The sequence below is a fragment of the Lynx canadensis genome, chromosome A3, assembly GCF_007474595.2.
Source record: "Lynx canadensis isolate LIC74 chromosome A3, mLynCan4.pri.v2, whole genome shotgun sequence".
Taxonomy (NCBI): domain Eukaryota; kingdom Metazoa; phylum Chordata; class Mammalia; order Carnivora; family Felidae; genus Lynx; species Lynx canadensis.
Window position 1 is genome coordinate 97,888,915 of NC_044305.1, and position 17,141 is coordinate 97,906,055.

The window sequence follows — 17,141 nt, forward strand, 5'->3', positions numbered from 1 at the left end:
CATAATTTATCTTTTAGAGTTCAAGCAGCAAAGCAGAACCAATGGAGGGGGGTAATTGAAATAACATAATTGCTTAGCAACGCTTTTCTTTTTTCATGATTGGATTACTCATGGGATGTAAGCCTTCATGTGCAGGAGAGAAAGACAAAAAAAAAAGAAAAAAAGAAATTTGTATTTATATAATCTCTTTATGTATATAATATATATTTATTTATATATTTATTATCTATAAAAATTTAATATAGAAGTTTATATATGTATAATATATAAAATAAAATATATATTCATATTTTTAGGAAATTGTGGGGCCTGGCAAAGCAGTCATAACTGTCCCCACATGACTAATGCTGTAATCCAGAGGCATGACAGGTAGGAAAAGAAGATTAAGTGTAGCCTGGACCCCCATGAGCATGAGCAGAAACCCTAACAAGGATGGACTAAAACCTATGCCAATTCCTATTACTTCTGACCTAGCAAGGTATCCTGCAGAATCTGGGAATGTCCATCATGGAGCTAAACACACATACACACCTGGCCCAGGAGTCACAGGAACTGAAGAAAGTACAGGGGGAAGACAGAGAAATTGTAGGTCCAGCTGCTACTTCATACCATTAAGGGGAATCAGATCAGCAGCAATGAGGTGAGTGTGAGGGTCCCAGAATGAAGAAAGATTCTGCAGTTTTCTTTCCTGTCTGCCTTGTGGAGTCTCTGCATCTCATGTAGGGGGCATTAGTCCTTTTTTTTTTTTTAATGTTTATTTATTTTGAGAGATAGAAATAGGGAGAGAGAGAGAGAGCGCACACATGTGCGCGTGTGAGTTGGGAAGGAGAAGATAGAGAGGGGTAGAGAGAAAATCCCAAGCTGGCTTTGCACTGTCAGTACAGAGCCCACGGCAAGACCCGAATCCGTGAACCCATGAGATCGTGACCTGGGCCGAAATGAAGAGCCTGACACTTAACCGACTGAGCCACCAAAGCTCCAGGTATTAGTCCCTTTTTAAAGGCCTTTCACTTAATTAAGTCAGGAGCATCCATGATGTTCTTCCTTTTGATTAACTCAAAATAGAGGATTTTAATTACATCTACAAAATACCTCTGCAGTAGCACCTGTACTAGCCTTTGAATGACTAGAAGAGGTGTGTGTATACTGCAAGAAGGCTGCTGCCTTGCATTGGCCACCAAATCTCATGAGAGAATCTCCTCTGTAGTTTACCCTAACAAACATACTAGGAAGAGAATTCTGGGGAATATATTTTAGCCTAACCAAATTGACATATCATAAAACCATCATTCATAGTTTTTATGAATCAATAGATTATTATTATAAACTTTGTGGATGTGAAAGAAATCTCTGGTTTAGATCTATAACCACTCAAGAAATATCTGTACACCAGAGTACTTAAAAGGTACTGCTAGTATTTGGAAGCATTACTTCAAAGTTAGTAAGTGCTGCCCTTCTAAAGAGAAGTATCTCATATTGAAGCCTTACTTATCTCTTATCCCTTGCTTTCTTGTTTATGTTCTTTGTGTCTTCTTTTATACAACTAATTAATAGAAGCACTGGGACTCAAAATGCCTTCTTGAGACTTAGTTTAGTTTTCTTTCCTTTATGCTTCTGTCCCTAGAATAAGGAAATCAAAATGCTATTGATTTTATAGAACATTTGTAGACTCATCACAGAACTCCTGTGCTGTGCTTAACTCCACTGATATGAGAGATCTGGCTTTTTTGAAGTATGGTCAATTTGCTTCTGGGATTGAATCAATTGTGCAATGATCTGTTCAATTGCTCAGTCACTGACCTGCAAAGAATCAATTTGTTAGTCATGTAGATATGCCTCCCACTCTCACTAATTACTGTAAATGAGTCCAGTTTCTATTTAAGATAGCCATAAAGAGGAGGATTCAGTGAAAAAGACAAGAGCAATTTGGAAGGAAATCACTCATTCTCTCTCATTCATACAGTTGCTTGAAATGCAATTACAACTGACTAGTGAATGTGTTGTAAAGATAGGGCTGCTTATATGTCCTCAGAAGAAAATGATCCTAATGAAATTTATGAAATGACATTACATTTTCCTTTAGTGTCCCCAAATCTAAATCTATCCTTTTGATAACACTGGCAAAAAAATAATAATTCAAATACAGTCTGACAGATAGTAGATAAGTATCTTCTTCCATCTTCTCATGTTTTTTTCAAAACTAAGTGTTTCAAATCTGGTAGGAATATGTTCCAGCTGAGTCTCAGCACATTTAAATCTTCATGTCCTGAAAGAACTTTTTGTAAGGTGGACAAAATACTTACTAGGATGAAATTAATAAGATAAAATTTTAGCGGTGGAGTTTAAAGCATAATTAGTAAGTGGAAACAGAAAAACAATTTGGTAGGCAGAACATATTTAAACTTTGCTAAGCAAGCATTTAGATACTGGTACTCTATGATTGCCTAGAATTTATAAAATTGTTGTAAAGTCTCATGTACGTACTTGATAGGAGGTATGTATCTTTAGATTTAGCAGACAAAGCTATGGGAGAAGTAAAACACTGAAAAAGTCATTAACATATATTTAAATTAGGTCCCAGAGTTGTATGGCCTGAGATAATTTATCTTAAAGTCAACTATTTACTTCTGTGGACTTAAACTGGAGTATAACATTTTATTTTCCTTTTGGGGTGTGGGGTCTATTTCATGGCAGTTTTGTTAGCCTCAAAAACTCTAATACATTGGAAAGAACTATGGATGTCACATTGCGTGGTATTTTAATGTTTTGATGTGATGTTTTAATATATTTTTTTACATTTTAAGCTGTTTGAAGAATATGTACAGATATGGTGTATGCTTTAATTCATGCATTTTATTCTTCCTAGGTCTTACACAATCAGTAAGAAAGTCCTATTAACTATTGCCCTTAATTGTTTTAATGAGAATCTATAAACTAGAAGTAGTATAAGTTCCAAGGACAGGCTCTATTTCTGCAGTTTTAAGTGAAAATGAAATTTGCTATGACTTAAGCTCAGCACAATACTTGCAGCTTGGCACCCAGTTTCTGAAAACAGCCAGCTGTATTTAGATTATTTGAAGCTGTCATCTCTCCCCTAAGTTGGGGACATGTTTTATTTTTTTACTTTTTGAAAGCTTATTTATTTATTTTTAGAGTGAGAGAGAGCAGGTGAGGGACAGAGAGAGGGAGAGAGAGAGAATCCCAAGCAGGTTCCATGCCATCAGTGCAGAGTCCAACGTGGGGCTCAAACTCATGAACTGTGAGATCATGACCTGAGCTGAAATCAAGAGTCAGAGGCTTAACCTACTGGGCCACCCAGGTGCCCCGGGACACATTTTAAAAGAATGAAAATAAACCTATGAACCTAAGGGAAGAGAAGCAAAAATAATACAAAAACAGGGAGGGGGAGAACATATAAGAGACTCTTAAATATAGAGAATAAACTGAGGGTTCCTGGAGGGGCCATGGGTGGGGAGATGGGCTAAATGGGTAAAGAACATTAAGGAAGACACTTGGAATGAACACTGGTGTTATATGTAGGAAATGAATCCCTGGATTCTACTTCTGAAATCATTATTGCACTATATCATAGCTAACTTGGATGTAAATTAAAAAAAAAAAAAAAAGGGAAAAAAATCTGGGAATATGTGGTCTAAAGCCTTAAAGGAGAATCAAATATATATTTCCTGTTAGCCTAAATATGAGTCAGGAATACCATTTTTTTTCTTCCTATTACAATTCTGTGCCATAAAAATGACCTTAAAAGATTACTTTCCCCATAAAAGATTATATCTGGTTTTCAAGTGTTTGATTTTGGGTAAACTAGGTGAAAGAGGAGTAATCATTCCTCTGAACTACATGTAGAGAATCTGAATTGTGTCCAGTATATTTGCATCTCATAGCACTTTTCAAATAGATGCTGTATTGAGGTATAACATACATTCAGGCAGTTCTCAAGTGTAGTATTGCTGGTCTTCACAAATTGAAATAATCTCAGTAACACCCAGATCAAGAAAGAACACTTAAAGGACATGTGGGTGGCTCAGGCAGTTAAGCATCCAACTTTGGTTCAGGTCATGATCTCACGGTTTGTGAGTTCGAGCTCGAGCCCTGCATTGGGCTCTGTGCTGACAGCTCAGAGCCTGGGCCCTGCTTTGGATTCTGTGTCTCCCTCTCTCTCTGCCCCTTCCCCTACCCACATACTCTCTGTCTCTCTCAAAAATAAATAAGCATTAAAAATTTTAAAGAAAGAAAGAAAAAGAACGAGCAGTAAGTACCTCAAGAAACCATACCCTTATTGTTCTTCTTTCAGCCATTACCCTTCTCCCTCTCAAAGAGTGACCACTGTCATGACCTCTAACACTACGTATGAATTCAGCCTGATTTTGAACTTTGTATACATGAAATCATGTAGTATTATTTTTTAGGAGAAGGTTCTGCCTTCTTTTGCTCAATATGTTTGTGAAATTTATCCATGTTGTTACATTTAATTGTGGTTCCTTCATTCCCTCTGCTGTGCAGTATGCCATTATACAAAATATATCATAATTTATACATTCTATTGATAGACATATGAGTTGATTCCAGTGTTACTGCTACAGATTGTGCTAACATGAACATTTGTTTGCATGTCTTTGGGTAAACATATGCAGACATTTCTGTTAAGGCGTTTACCTAGGAGTGAAATTGCTATGTCAGGGGATAAGCATATGATCAATTATAAAATATACTGTGAAGCAGTTTTCCAAAACAAGAGTGCTAGTTTATACTTCTACCAGCAGTGAAGAATTCTTATTGCTCTACATCCTTGTCATCACTTGTATTATCTGCCTCTTCCATTTTAGCCATTCCAGTGGGTACACAGTAGTTTTACATTGTGGTTTGAATCTGCATTTTTTAAAATTTGATTTATAAAATTGAATCCCTTTTCATAAAAAGAAAAAAAATAAAAGAAACCTAACCTCAAAGCCAAACAGAACACTCTGTTATGATTATTGACATGATTATGCATGTTTGTCTCCTTTTCCTTGTAAGGCTATACTAAAATAATGCAAAAAATTAAAAGGTGCAAATCCACCAAGATATGAAAACAAGATGGGGGTCATCAGCTACTAAGTGATTCAACAAATTTCCACATCAGGACAGAATAAATGGAGGCATTTTGATAAATCAAAGGAGAGGAAGCCATATCCTTGAGCATGTGACATGATAGATCAGAGCCAATGGGAGAAGTCAGCCCAACAGAAACCTGAGAAAATTCTGAAGTGCCAGGTCCCAAAGGGTGGCTGAACACAAGACCTGGGATAGGAAGGAGAGTGATTACTTAAAGGTCTTGTATGAAGTAGTTGTCCCTTAGCCAGTCTTTTTCTTCACCTGGATGGGCTTCTAGGCAAGTATACCTGTGGTGAAATCTCCCATTTAAAAACACTCTTAACAAACTCTAGAGACCTCTGTTATCTTTTAATAGATTTATTTTGAAACACACACACATGCATGTACATACACATTGGTGGACACATATTCATATCCAATCAGAAAACAAAAAAGAAGGTATTTTAGGACTTCATGAGGGATAAAATATAAAGAGCATGAAAAATACTACCTATCCTGGAGGAAACAAATGATTTGAGTGAAATTAACTTCATAATTATCCCAATAAATATATTCTAAGAGAATCATGAAAACACAGCATCCATACAAAAATAATTCTATAGGAAAGAATAACATAAGGCTTTTGGAAACTTAAACTCTAATGTCCAAAATGGAAGAAAATTAGTAGAATCAGAATAAAGTTGGAATAAATATTTGGAGGCTATGGGAGAAGTATAAGTGAAAAAAAAGTAATTATCTTTTATAGTATTATTTCAGTGATTAAATCAATAGGTAACATGGGCATAATGGATATAACAGTAACTACCAGAAGAAATAGCTATTCGATAGAGAAACTGGAAGTGTTGCTTTTCATTGAAAGCCTTTTTGAACTATTCAGTGTTTTAAATAAGCACAATACATTGTTTTCATTTTAAAAACAAAAAAATTATATACAAAACTTAATAGCATTTCTTTAGATATCTACATAGTACATCATAATTTAGGTTCTGAGATAAGAATTAATTGAAACAGTGATTGACCTCTATATGTGAATCAAATTTACATCAATTTTAATTTTCTGGTGGTTTGTTTGTTTGTTTGTTTAAGTACCAGAAAGTCATGACCATGAATTTAAGACTATATAACTGAGCTGAGTAATAGAGTTTATATTAACATCATGTCACAGAAGCTGTTGTTATAACTGAATTGTTGAATTCATTCAATTTCTTCCCATCCAGCAATCTTTCTTAAACTTGTAGGATAGATCTATTTCCTGCCATTACATTGAGGTGTAGAAACAAAAGAGAGAGGGACATATATGGTTCCTGTTTCCTCTCTGTCTGAGAGATAAGAGGAAAAAATGATAGTTTTCCATATACCAGAATGAAGTAACTGAAACATGATATAGCTCTAAGAAAACTCTGCTAAAGAAGAGAAATTGTGTTCCAGTCAGGAGAAGGGTAAACTTTTCATTCGTTTCCCAACAGCAAAGAAGACAGCTGCCAAATATTGTTCCCTAAGACCAAGAATGGGAGTTTCTAGATCAAGCCCAGCTTTCTCTTTGCACTGAAAATTAGATTTCCAACAGATTTTGTATACTGTTATTTTGCTTCACCAGTTTACTGTGATATTTTAAAATATACTGATTGAAAGCATTTTAGCACATCTAACATGTAGACAATAATAGTAAAAAAGAGAGAAGAAAAAATACATTAAAAATAACATTAAGTTCATCTGAAATGTATTTTTCATTTTTCATTTAAAGTTAATAATAAAAATAAGTGTGATGTGTGGATATCCTTGCCCAAAGTTATCTGCATAAAAACAAACCAAGTTGAGGGGCACCTGGGTTGCTCAGTCCGTTAAGCATCTGACTTTGGTTCAGGTCATGATCTTGCAGTTCATGGGTTCAGGCCCCACATTGGGCTCTGTGCTGACAGCTCAGAGCCTGGAGCCTGCTTCAGAGTCTGTGTCTCCCACTGTCTCTGCCGTTCCCCTACTCATGCTCCCTCTCTCTGTCTCTCTCTCAAAAATAAAAATTTAAAAAAGTTTAAAAAAAACAAAAACCAAGTTGAGCAAAAAATGTAAAAACCCTAAGAGAAGTGTGCATTAAGATAATCAAAGTCATTAGATCTGTATCAGATCAGTTAGACTAACTGGATAGACAGGGAAATGTGTAATTTTGTTATTTATGTGGTCCTCTCCAAAGAACATGGAAATTTCCAGCTAAGTAAGAAATGTATGGAATACCTACCCCATGGCCTACATGTTTTCTGATATTATAGAATTATGAAAACAGCTAGCAGAGGCTTCTTTAGGGCCTGTCTTATCAGATTTATTCTCTTACTAATTCATTTATTTGACTATTTAAACAACAAGTAGTTATACGGATCATCCTCTATGCCGAGAACTGTGCTAAGCAATGGGAAATCAGAAGATAGATGTGTTCAGTCAACATTGATTGAGTTTCAAACACTGCTTTTATCATTCTGGGAGACAAAGAGAAGTATGAATATCCTTTGTTCCCAGTCCAGTAAGCATTCCATATAGGCTTGCAATGGCCAGTTTGTGTTGCATGAATTCATATCAACTCGTTTAGGGATCACTGTATGTTAGACTTTGTGTCTGGGCCTGTCAGGTACCTAAAGATGACCCATGATACTTTCCAAAATGTCTTCCATCTTATCTCTTTCACAAAGATGCTTACCAGAAATGTTTAAATATATTCAAGTCCTTCCCATTTCAAATCAAAGTTAAACAAGGAAAAGATGAAACAACCAAAGAAACATACCACTTTCACAGCCCTGCCTTATTTGCGGGGGAGTAGGGTTTAGGCTGGTAATATTTCTTCTCTCGAAGCCAAACTTGTAAAAATATATATATTTTTCTAGACTTAGTTCATTTTTTTCTTCTCTTACTTGCTATTCCTTACTCAGTCTACCATCATTCCCCTTTGGCTCTGGTCATGATGAACGCAAGTACTCCTACCAAAGTCATTAGTTAACTATACGTGGCTAAACCCAAAGCGCATATGTTGCTTTCCTCCTAACTTATCAAAAATACCTGAAATATGTCTCATTATCTATTTCTTAAAATTTCCTTCCTTTAACTTCCATGACAGTGTAGCCTCTTCTTTCCCTCTTGAGGCTCTTTCTCGTTCTGTGTTTTCTTCTTCTTCTTTTTTTTTTAATTTTGGAGAAAAAGCATGAGTAGGGGAGAGGGGCAGAGAGAAGAGAAGAGAAGAGAAGAGAAGAGAAGAGAAGAGAAGAGAAGAGAAGAGAAGAGAAGAGAAGAGAAAATCTTAAGCAGGCTCCACACTCAGCATGGAGCCCAACGTGGGACTCTATTCCAGGAGCCTGTGAGGATGACCTGAGCCAAAATCAAGACTCAAACACTGAACCAGCTGAGCCACCCAGGCACCCTGTGTTTCATTATTCTTCACCATGATGTTGAGTAATGGAATGTCTAAGCCTCCTCTCCGGGACTCCATCTTTTTTTTCCCACCCTTATTTTTCTCCCTACTCCATATTGTCTATGCCTGTGGTGCAGATTACTCAGTGATGATAACTTCTAAACTATTATTCCCTGCACAAACCTTTTTCCAACCTGAAGAGTATATAACCTGATAAAATATTTTTTTCAGACATTTTAAGAAAACTTCCAAAATGAAAAGGCCCCGAACTGAATTCATACTTTCCTATAAGCTTTGCTTCTCTCTGTCCATCTTTGTAAGAGGCACCAATATTCAACTAATTGCCAAAACTGGAAATGTGAATATCCTTGAAACTTCTTTTTCCCTCCCTGCTTGCACATAACACATAACAAAGGCTTATTGATTTTGTCTCATAAAACTACTTTGAACCTGACCACTTCTTATCCATTGAGACCACTTTTATCTGTGGTAATAACTATATTACTGTTCTCGTCATCCAATTCCATCTTGTTGAAATTTATTATCCATTTTGTAGCCAGAGAGGGCATATGCATATGGAAATTTTATTGTAATTTCCCTGCTTAAAATATTAAATAGTGTCTCAAGCTCCTAAACAAAGCCTACAACTTTGCTGTATGAATCTTGGTGATCATGGGAAGCTTGTCAAATATCTGTAAGCTGCTTTATTTATCATCTCTCTATGAACTTCACACATCCAATAAGTAATTATTGAGTTTCTGATACATGAAAGACACTGTACTATGCACTAAAACACCGCTGAAAAAGACAGCATGTAAAAACTGTCATGAAAATTATATTCTCAGGTGGGAAGACGTAGTGGTGCTGGTAGAGATGTCACTTTTGCAATCGTGATAGAGGACAATGCTATGGAAATGGAATCACTTTACTTGCTGTCATGAGACATCAGCTCCAAATATAAGTGTGGTTCCTCAGACCTAAGGAGAATACACTGAGTCAACTGTGAAATGAGAATTCCCTTTAGGTCTAGGCAAAGGCTTATTACTTAAGTGACCTCTATAGATTCTCCATTCCTTGGGGGCCAGTTTAGCTTCTGCAAAATAAGATGTACTTCCCAGTGAAATTGAGGTGACACCAAGCTAGTTTTTCCCCATGTTCCTAGAAAGAGAAAGCAAATAAGACAACATAATTTTAAAGAGAGGGAGTTTGAGGAACCAGATTCTAAAATGGATGGGCCCTACAGACAAAACACTATTTAATAAGTTTCTTTTTACACTCAAACTCTGTCTTGTAATGCCCCAATCTTTTTAATCTTAGAATCATAAGTCTAAGAGCTCTTCCTTGCAAACACATTCATACACAGAGAAAGAGAGAAAGAGGTGGGGGAGGAAGACAGTGAGAAGGAAGAACAGGAGAAGTAGGAGTAAAATATTAAATACAAATATAAGAAAGATGGGAAGAAAATCATCAATCAGTATGGAGGCAAGCCCACACATGGAAATCTAGGAGAAAAAGGAAATCAGTATAATTGGAGTAGAGATGAAGAGATTTTGTTAGACATAAAGATTGACTTGTACTTAGGGAGCTTATCATTATTATTCTGAATGGCACATAGGAAATATGGATTTTATTCAAAAGGCAATTATGAGGTTTATAGATTTTTTAAAAGAATGTAATAAGATAAAATCTAGGAAAACTGTTTAAAGCTCAGAAAATTAATATTTATATTAGGAGAGCCAATTGAAATTTATTTGGTTCCATTAGGGAAGCCAAGAGGCAAGTTTCAAATTAGAAGATGATTTTGTAAGTAGCAGAATTAGAAATACTAAAGCATTCTATCAGTCTGTTCTTGTCATAGTTTTTCAATTTTACTGCTGGCTGCACCAGCCTTCCTTCCCCAAGCAGATCTTGAAAAAGACTTCTCAGTTTCACCACCTCTACCTTACTTTCCTTCTTGCTCTTTGTATCCTGGACATCTCCATAGTTGTATTTTAATCAAGGAATTCTCCTCCTATTTTTACTAATCAGTGGGCTTTTTCAATGCCTGACTCAAGCCACATTTCCTTATAGAATATTTTGACTAGCTTCATTTTGAATATTACCCTTGAGGTGTTTTGTGTTTGTTCTTGCTTCTACTTTAATTATTTTATACCTTCTCCTTATGTTCACTTCTCCATAGCAACTCTTACAGTGCTGGACACAGAAGAGTCACATAGCCTTGCACTAAATGATGCACAAGTGATCTTGTTTCCAAATTGACCATTTATTTCACTATGTTTGGGACACTGTATGATGTCCAAAAGAATAGATGTTGTCAGGATCTTTGAGGAATTTAAGATAGGGTTTTATGAATAAATGAATCAGGAAGCAAAGAAAGGAACAATGAGGAAGCTTATTGCATTGTGTAAATCTCTTCCTGGGGGTAAATTAGACTCTAAGAAATGCTCGTGAAACTTTATTTTCTATTTAGTAACATAAAGAAATTGCATAGATGCCTGTGAGTCTGCCATGATATTGTTTCCTTACACACTTTAAAATACCAAAGAGAAGTTTTGTTTTCAATCTATAGTATTCAAAGAGGAAATTTTAAAAATACTGTTTGTTTCTTTGTTTGCTTATTTATAGCACTGGAGCCTCTGTTCCTCCCTTTATCTCTGTTTTCATAGTATTTAATGCACTCACATTTTAAAGATACATCATTTCTTATATATCCTGGTAGAGGCTAAAAGAGGACTAAATTATAGGACCAGAACTGTTAATTAATAAGTACTTGTTTCTTAACATCTTCATTGACTAACAGCTGAAATACCATCCTACCCCATTTGTTACGTTTATCTGCCATACATTTTAAGGCCCACCCTTCCCTCTGTACTTCTTCTGCCTTGCAAAAGTACAAGCTAAAAAGAAAACCCAAATGCCCTAGAAGTTCAAAATATTCAAGACCCTGCTTTCTCATGAGAACTAGCACTCCAGCCCCACAATCCTAATTACCATCATTACAGAGCATTAGAATGTATTATTACAGTACATCACATTATAAGCATTGTAAGTCCCAAACCAGATTTTGGCTGGAGATTCATAACATTTCTGTGGAGTGACTACAACATGACCTTTCTCAATTTTTAGACCTTTCTTCAAGAATGCTTATTTAAAAATTTTTCTTAAGATAGATCTATGAGATTTATAATCAGGTTTGTTTTAACTTTCTTTTAAAAAATCAAAGAGAATGAAAAATAATTTCACAGGATATAGAATTATTATATGTCAATTATATTCCCTCAGTAGCTGAGGATATTATTATGCTGTCTTCTGATAGGCTTTCTTTCTGCTGAGCATTTAGCTTTCATATAATTACCGTTCTTTTTAGATATATTTTATCTCAGGCTATTTTTTATAATTATCTTGGTGTCATTGGTTTTCTATAGTTACATTAACTTTTTTCTCAGAGAGAGAGAGAGAGAGAGAGTGTGTGTGTGTGTGTGTGTGTGTGTGTGTGTGTAATTTAGCTTTGGATGCATTAAACTTACTGAAGTAGAAATTTGGCTATTTCATTCATCCAGACATTTCCCAGATATTATTTCTCCAAATATTGCTTATGCCCATTTTTTGTCTATTGTCTCTTTTTTGGGACACAAATTATATGTATGCTGGACCTTTTTATTATATACTCTGTATTTTAAATGACTTTTAAAATATGTGCGTATATGTATATATCTTTGCTTCATTCCATGTAATAGCTTACTGTCTTACTACAAATGTCCAGGTCACTAATTTCCTCAACTGTGACAAATCTGAAATTTAAGCTCAATGTTTTATTTTTACATAACTTATTTTATTTTTTAACCCTAAAATTTATTTAATTTATTTTCAATTCTGTCAGATTTGTTAGTGTTTTACACCTTTATCATACTTTCATTTTATTTTCTATTTCCTTAAATATATAAAACCTGTTTGTATTATACTCTATAACTACAGTATTCAGCTTAGTTTTTTTGTTTTGTGTGTGCGTGTGTGTGTGTGTGTGTGTGTGTGTGTGTTGTTGGTTTTTATATTGTTATTGTTGTTTCATTGATGGCTTTATGGCTGCAGATCTTCAGGTATTTAGTTGTTTTTGAGTGTGAACCTCTATTCCTTGAATTCTGTTTTGAGAATTATTTGTAATTGTGATTAAGGGTATCTTAATCTAAAGAGGACTTGCATTTGTTTCTATCAAGTGCCTGTGGACTCTGCCAACTTTGAGCTCTTCAATCTCAAAGTATTTTTGGTGGGGGGAGGGGGAGAGTGATACAAACAAATATAAACCTGTGTGAATAGAGACTTAGAAATTCTCCAAGGATGCCTTCTACTCTGACTCAGGACCAAGGCTTAATCACTCAGGCATCCTCCCCATTTCCATAAAATTGGATTTTCTTTCAACTTCACTTATTGAGAGAATTGCTTCTTGAATTATTTGATTTTATGTGGGGTCCTTCAATCTGAACTCCCATTCTTTTGGGCCTCTCTTTTTGTCCCCCAATAACTTAGTTGTATAACTCATTCAAATTCTGACTCTAGGCCACCAGGAATTGAATATAAGCCCAAAGGAAATGCTGACCTGACGCCCCTGCTTCCAGTCAGAACTCTCATTTTCTTGTAGTTTCTGTTCTCTCATGAATCCCATTATTTGCCGTGAGCTAAGCCAGGCATTAAGGTTTTCTAAAAAAAATAATTTATACTGAAAACTTATGTGTTACTTTATTTGGAATGATTTCTTTAAATAGCCAGTTTGTTCTATGACCAGAAATAGAACTTCCCTTGCCATTGCTTCAAAAAATATTATAGTACCCTCTATCATTGGTGATACAAAAGTATTTTAGAGTACATGAGTTAAGTTTTATATATATGATGAAAATGGTCAATTTGGAAGCAAGATCACTTATGCATCATTTACTGCGAGGCTATGTGAATCTTCTGTGTTTTATTTTTTGAGAAGAGAGAGTGTTAGCGGGGAAGGGGCAGAAAGAGAGGAGAGAGGACTGGAAGCAGGCTCCATGTTGACAGCACCAAGCCTGATGGCGGACTGGAACTCGTGAACTGTGAGATCACGACCTGAGCCGAAGTTGGACCCTTTGAAAATCTATTTTTAAATACTCCAGCCCTGTCCTTTCACTTTAAGATGTTCATTGATTGCTTGTTGCCTTTCTTTGAAGTTTAGACCTGTTAGTGTGCCCATGAATTTTTTTTAATAATCTCAATTTTCCTGAGCCTCAATTTTCACTTCTAATTTTTCCCCTCAAAGATCTGCATTCTAGTACAGATTTACTTACAATTATTAAATGTGTTATAGACTGTAAGGCCTTTGGTTTATATTATTCTCTCTACTGAATAATCAAAATCCTTCCTGTTTCTGCCCTAATCATTTCCGCTCATAATTAAGCTTTTGACCCACTAGGCACTTGAGAAGAGGGATAGTCCCAGCATTCTCTCCAGCAACACTAGCTGTCTCCTTTGATATGTGCATAAAGCAAACCATGTCGTCCTCTGGTGTAGCCTTGCCAGATTACAATGTCATTATTTCTCTTAAGTCCTAATAGGAAGTCCCTGTTTCACAGGTATCATTATAGACTTTAGCATGTGCCTTGTACATGGCAGATAGTCAGTAAATATTTGTAGTATTAAGGGTATATCAAAGATTCTACTTTAATGTAAGAATTATTTGGAAATCATTTATCATTCATAGTAAAAACTAACTTTTTAAATGTTCTGCAAAAAAACAACCAGAAGGTTGTCTTTTTTTTTTTTCTTTGAGGGTTTCTTAATTGAAAATGGATCTACTTAATATAAGGCTAACATAATACTTACTAGGTTTTTTCTGTAGAGTTACAAATCAGTTTTACAATTTTTCTTAATGTTTATTTTTTGAGAGAATGGGAGACAGAGCATGAGTGAGAAGGGGTGGAGAGAGAGTAAGACAGAATCTGAAGCAGACTTCAGGCTCTGATCTGTCAGCACAGAGCCAGACACGGGGCTCAAACTCATGAACTGCGAGATCATGACATGAGCCAAAGTCAGATGCTTAACCAACTGAGCCACCCAGGGGCTGAGGGTAGCCGCTAAGGACTATAACCTTTCCCTTCTATGCAGAAAACAGTTATAATAGAAGGCCTGACTGCTATTCTTTGAAAGTTCTGCTTATAACTTTGCCCCTTAGCTAGCCTTGGGAACTTAGATTTCGGGAGGATTCCCACCATCCCCAGAACTGACAAGAGTGGCTTATTTACTATGTCTAAACTATTTGTATAAACAGTATAAATAATACTGAACACCTGATTTATGCTGGATGTCTAGAATTTTTGTAAGTGCTAGACAGAAACTGCCTACATGACCAGACCCCAACAAAGACCTGGATGCTGAGTCTTAAAAGTGCTTCCTGGGGCGCCTGGGTGGCGCAGTCGGTTAAGCGTCCGACTTCAGCCAGGTCACGATCTCGCCGTCCGCGAGTTCGAGCCCCGTGTCAGGCTCTGGGCTGATGGCTCAGAGCCTGGAGCCTGTTTCCGATTCTGTGTCTCCCTCTCTCTCTGCCCCTCCCCTGTTCATGCTCTGTCTCTCTCTGTCCCGAAAATAAATAAACGTTGAAAAAAAAAAAAATTAAAAAAAAAAAAAAAAAGTGCTTCCTTAGACAGATTTCATAAATGCTGTCACAACTTGCGATTGGGGAATTAAGTGCATCCTCAATGACTGAGAACCTTTGGAAATGTGAACCTGGTTTACCCAGGACTTCACCTCGTGTGTTTTCCCTTTGGTAATTTTGCTTTATAGTCAGTCACTACAATAAATCATAGTCAGGAGTTAGACTATATGTTAGATCTATTTAATGAATCACCAAACTTGGGTTGGTCTTGGTGACCCCCAGTGCACCTTCATACCACCTCTTTCTCAATATTTTCCCTCTTCCCTATGTAAATCTGCCTTATGTCTGCTTACCATTCTTTCTTGCCACTTTCTTTCCATTCCCTTATTCTTGCTTCTCTCCATAGAAGACAGCATCTGCTAGCTATACACTTTCCTGCAACTTAATTAATTTGCATATTAAATCTTACATTCCACTTTGAAAACCCACTCATTCAATCAGTAAGCATGTAACAGATATTTCCCATATGCCAGGTTTCATGAAACAGACTTAGTAAGAGAGTCATCTAAACTATTCAGTCATCTAAACCTTACATTCAAGTGGAGAAAACAAATTAGCAACGAGGCAGTTATTTTGTCCTGGCTATATAGTGCATTATGACAAACCACCCCAAAAGCTATTGGTTTAAAGCAACAATTTCATTTTGCTCACATTTTGTAAATCAGAAATGTAGAACGAGCTCAGGTGGGCGATTCGCCTGTGATGCACATAGTATAAGATACCGTGTCAGGCCTGGCAGATCCACCTCCACAGTGGCTTCTTCATTCATGTGGCTGGTGTCTCATTGCTCCTTCACCCTCTCTCTGTGCAGGACATCTCACTCACCATGGATGGCCTCATCATAAATAGGCATTTTAGGTAATAGGCTAATTAATACCTGATGGACCCATAATAATGACAATTCTTATCTGGATACTGGCTTCAAAATGGCAGGAGTCAAAAGCCGCCAGGCCTCATAAGGGTATTCTCATATCTGTTATGTTGTTAATTCTGCCATAATATACTAGTCAAGTCAGTTACTAGTCCTTCCCAGATCCAAGGGGTGGAGATATAGGTTCTACCTCCTCACAGGAACATGGCAAGTCATAGTGCGGAAGAACATACGAGATGGGAGATATCGTGGCAGCCATTTAGGAAAATGAAAACTACTACACATTCTATTGCACAACAAGTACTATACAGATTGAAAGATGACAGTTTGTCAGAAAACCAAACTGCAGCTACTCAGAACAGTGAAGTTCTGTAAAGTTTTTCCTGGAAGGTAAATTGATTTTGAAGGAAGAAAGGACTTATCCAATGAGGAAGATAGCAGAGGTAAATGTTTCAGACTTAGAACTGAGGTAAAGCCCAGAGGTGAGAAGGAACATTTTATTTTCTAAAAATTCAACAGTTTCCAGGGACTTCTTGTTTAGAAAATAGGTGTCAATGTTGTAGTAAGAGGTAAGGCTAATGCAATGGTAATGGTGTATGTAATGGACTCTCCACAGGTTCCTAGCACAGGGCTCTGCAATCTTCTTCTATAAAGGGCCAGAGAGTAAATATTTTTGGCTTTACAGACCAAGAGGCATAATCAAACACATTGTTTAAGTAACTATATAATTATTTAAAATATAATCAGTGTAAAAATCATTTTAGCTTACAGAAATAAATAGTGGACTGGATTTGCCCCATAGGCTATAATTGTAATTGATGCAGTAGATATTTTGAACTTTATAGGCAATGATTTAAAAAAAAGTTTTATTTAGGAAAAACACGTATCAGACATGAGGTCTGAAAAGACAAATCTGACAGCACTGTGGGAAGAGAGGCAAAACTAGTGACAGTGAAACTAGTTAGGACTTTCTTGAAGAGATCAGTTGATGTAATAATCTCTGAGCTAAAGAAGTACAGTAAATAGGACTGGTATTTCCTTAGAAATGCCATGAATAAGTAGTATGGAAAAAGAGAGGTTAAGGATAACTCTTTATT